Source organism: Atta colombica, unplaced genomic scaffold (assembly GCF_001594045.1).
Source record: "Atta colombica isolate Treedump-2 unplaced genomic scaffold, Acol1.0 scaffold163, whole genome shotgun sequence".
Taxonomy (NCBI): Eukaryota; Metazoa; Arthropoda; class Insecta; order Hymenoptera; family Formicidae; genus Atta; species Atta colombica.
In genome coordinates, this window is record NW_017259254.1 from 1193640 (window position 1) to 1198497 (window position 4858).

Sequence of the window (4858 nt, forward strand, 5' to 3'; positions counted from 1 at the left end):
GTAAATCGTACAAACGAATCGTCGAAAATTGACGCTCGTGTAACGAGAAAACGACACGAGGATCACGTAACCATAATCGATCAGAAACGTAACGAAATCGTCGAGACTAAATAATGTCCTCGGCGTGTTTGTCTTTTCTCGCTTGTTTTTTTTTTATACCTCAAGAATGCATATATAACTTTTTATGTTGACTTAACATATTTTTCATATTCTCCGATTTCTTCGGAATCATTCGAATCGTAACATGGTTAGTTCCTTTTGCTATTACAACACAAGAGTCTAATGTATTATATATAGTCGTTATATATAGTCCGTTCATTTTCTCAGATTAATTTCTTATGTCTCTTATGTCTATTATATATAATTTACAAAAATATTGTTGAATAAATTTATTACAAAAAAATTATTACAAAAAATCCTCTAAAACTCTAAATAGAAAAAAATAAAAGATGTATAATATATTATAATTAATGTTAAAATATTATAATATATTAATACGATGTCAAAATATATTGTTGTTTATAACGAATAAAATGCTTTACCAAATGCTTTATAGAATTTATAAAATATCATATATCACCATAATCAATATAATTTGTGGTGTTATTTTCAGTTTCAGTTTATGATTACGTTTTAAGTTCGACAAACTGAATCGGCACGTTCGGTTTTTACAAAACCGAAAAATGTATTTTGGATAGTTGCGTATAAATATTATTAAGCACCAAAACTCACTTCAAAAATAGAATATTTAATTCTATCAGAATATCATATATAAATACATAAATACATAAAAGCTTTTGTCAATTCCCTTTTTATTAATATTTATCAATAAAAGAACTAAGAATTATATTTTCCTGTAAAATACGAGAATAATAATGCACTCGATTAATAAATACATATATCTAGCGTTTCGAAAAAAACATTTTAATTTCCTTCAGTGAACCGAATATACGTATACGTGTAAAGTCATATAGCATCGCGACAGTACGTGGCAAAACACTCTTATCGGCCTCCGTCAGTACGCGGCAATTTATACCAATTGAGCGGAGCCCGTATGTCAGCAACACGCGACCTGGTCGTCTGGTACTGCATTAATGTAACTTAAGGGTGGCCTCGTTGACGGGGCGCGGATGGAGCAGGCAATTTCCGAATCATATTTGAATGGGGTGGCGCCGTCATGCGGGTTGTAATAATAATAGGGAATCGGAAAAAATGAAAGGATCAACGTTCTTCATGTGCGACGTGAATCCCGATCGAATTGCTTTCCCAGATTCTTACGAGATTCTCATGATGGTGGTCGCGTGTGCTTCAATTTAATGTGTATATTGTGGCGAGAAGAATAAATATCAAAAGTCCATTTCAAATGTAGGAAATCATTGTTTATTAATTTGCCGTATGAATGTACGATATAGGTATTTTTTCGTATAATCTATTGGAAATAGAATTGTTTATAATGTATATTTTATTTATTCATAATATATATATTAATTGTTATATAATATAAAGTAATAAATTTTGTAATTATATAAAAAATTTTATATTTTGTAAAAAAATAACTTTAATTTTTTAAATAAAGTAATGTTTCATTGCTTTTAAAGCATGTTCAGGAATTTTTGTAACATCATTTCTCATTACTTAATTATCTTCGATTATTACAATTGTCTGTCATAAATTTCCAACAATGTTGTAATAATTATTATTCGCCCGTGAATTGTGGAATAATTATATTCTTTTTCTTCTGCTTGCAACAGTAATGAAATACACGTAATTACGATAATAAAAGATTGAATTAATAGATAGATATAAATATGTACAGCAAAATGGCAAAGCGACATTTAGAAATTTTCTACTTTAATCCTTAGTTATAAACGTTTATTTCATTTCCTTTTTATAATTATCCAATTTTGCACTAATTAAAATAACTATTAAAATAATTTATTGAAATGGTTTCGTTTTAGCACGATATAATATTAATTGCGTAATATTTTTAATTCCTTTAATGTAAATTTTATAACAATTAAATTGTTTTAAATAATTTCTTTACAATAGAAATTATTTTCTTTGTGGAAAATTAATCGCGTTAGAGATTAGATTTCGTATCCAAACTTTACACCTAAATAGACAGATTAATTATTTGACAGATTATAATAACATTTTATTACAAAAATATTCAATTATTAGAGAGAATTAGATTTGCATGTAATAAGATACATATTATAAATTCATTCTTCATTAATTATACATTGAATTAGTCAAACATTGAATATATATATATAAAAAAATATAAAAAAAAATATTTTTATTTATTAATCAAAGTTATTTTAACAGAACAGGTACAACTTTTTATTTAAAATATTTTTGATTTCACTATTGCCACACATGCGACTTTTTTATTTCTTATTGCTTTTATTTATATATAAATTATTCGGAATCCAAAAATATTCATGCAAATAAATATGATTTCTATAAAAGTCAAATTAAAGAAATTTTTATTCTAGCAGTCATTTCTTTAAATTAATATTTAAATTAACTCGAAAAATTTGATTTTTATTTACATATATTCAAAATAATATTAATTTACTTAAACAGTTAAATTATACTCTATTAATATATTCCTAATACTAAAATTTTTTACTGTTTTTAATAATTGCGTCAAAAATCTTTAACAATGCAGCGATCAAATTTGATGTCTTTCAAATAAAAAAAATTAAATAAGTGAACAAATGCCAAATATAATTTAAAGGTATTGCTTAATAATATTTCTATGTAAATTTTACATAAATTTTACGTACAGATAATGCCTAATAATATTTCTATGTAAATTTTATATACATTATTCAGTTATATGAACTGTGCGCCGATTGTTGTCAGTGTTTAACATTGTTAGCGGTTATCGCTATAATTTGTAGTAGTCCAAATGATAGTCTCAAGTTTTGCCTTGAAGATAAAACTAAGTAATTAATAGTAGACACAGAATTGTAATTAGAATTGTTTAGGTCATTAGCGTTTAGACGAGTGTCATTATCGATCGGTGCATTGACGTTGATCATCCTCACGATCGAAAAGCTGATTCCTCGACGTTTATTGGCTGGCCATTCGCATTTCACAAGTCGCTTGTCGAAGCATCGCACGACTGGTTCGTTTAATCCGACGTGTCGTTATTTATCAGCACACATCCGCCGGCCGCATATCATTACACGGAACAGGATCGGATACGCGTTCGTATATCCCCTCATAAGTATGATTGAGTAAACAGCCGGGCGAGTTTTCAGCACGGTCCGCCATTCCAGTTCGTTGGATCCGTCGCGGAGTTTCTTAACTTCCGTGGACTCGGCGGATCGCACGTGTTCACGGATATTTACTTCATTTTCTGTTTAATCCGGTTGCGAGAGGAAGTTGCAGAAATGTCGCGTATTCACTGGCGTCAATGAGACTGCGACAGCTCGTTACTCGCCGCGAGTTAGAACCAAAGATTAGAACTGTTTTTCTTTCACTATTAATAATTCTTATTAGTAATTCTTTTTATTTTCTTGCTTTATAAATAAAATCAATAAATCTTAACGTAAATAAAATTAATGAATTTATTTGATTTTTTTATTAATTTATTATATGCATTTATGCAGGCCTAATTCCTTAATAATAAAAAAAAATTCCGCATTTTAAAATAAATAAAAAATTTAAAATAATGATAGCTCCGTAGGCAAGTTACCTAACTTTTAATGGCAAAGTTGAAGATGGAGGAAATTATAGAGTTTCATTAATCAATTTATTATTTTATTGCAATTATTTAAAGTCAGTTAATAAATTTTATTGCATTTTTCCTAAATAAACAAAAGAAGAAACTTCATGTGTTATTATTTACTTTTTCCTATTTTGTATATTGATTAGCTGAAAAATACCTACAGATCCAATCTCACCTTTTTGGATACGTTCTAAAAGTTCATCTTGCCATTAGAAGATCAATAAAATACTGTCAATTTGAATGATGAATTTTCATCTTCATGAATCATATATATCACATAATTTTATCTGCATTCAATAAATACTAATTACGTTTTAATGAAGCTACAAATTTTATCAAAGTCTAAACTAGAAATTGTTTCTATGGGACATTTTTATATCGTCTAGAGTTCCTTAACCTCTCGAGTTATGGTAAAAAATCTATCGTAGCAACTTCCTTTACCATAAAAGAGCTCTTTATAATGCACGATGGTGAAGAACATCACGTCACAGCATTTCAATCACATCGCCTGCATGTCGTGATCGTAACTATTGCGAACGTAGATATTTTTGTTATTTAATTACTCAATATTGTTGATATTTTGCGTTATTACAAGCGAGACGCATCGTAATATTTTAGAATAATAAGATATTGTCTTCTTGGCTTTACTCAACGACGATACAGACAAACAAGCTTACAGGTTAAGTTAAAAATTTCGTTTGCTTATACGAGCAGCTGACGAAAACTTAGCCTAAAGCTTATTGTGGTATGCAATTGTTTCTACTGGATTGTTCGCGATTTAATAAATTATTAGAAATTCTGCATTCTATATGGAGCAGTTCTAGTGATTTACTAAATCGTGAGCATTCCAGCAAGAAAAATCGCACCGTTTGCTGCAGGCTTAAACTCAATTAAGATAGATCTTGATTTTTTGAACAAGTAGTTTTTTATCAAAATAATCATAACTAAATATAATAATACAACGTATCCTAGTATTAAAAATACTACTTATTCATTTCTTATTATTCTTTATTTATAACCTCCTACATTTTAAATATTATAATCTTTTATTTTTATTATTACTTTCTTATCTTATATAATAAATAAAATAAAATATATTTATTATATAAATTTTAC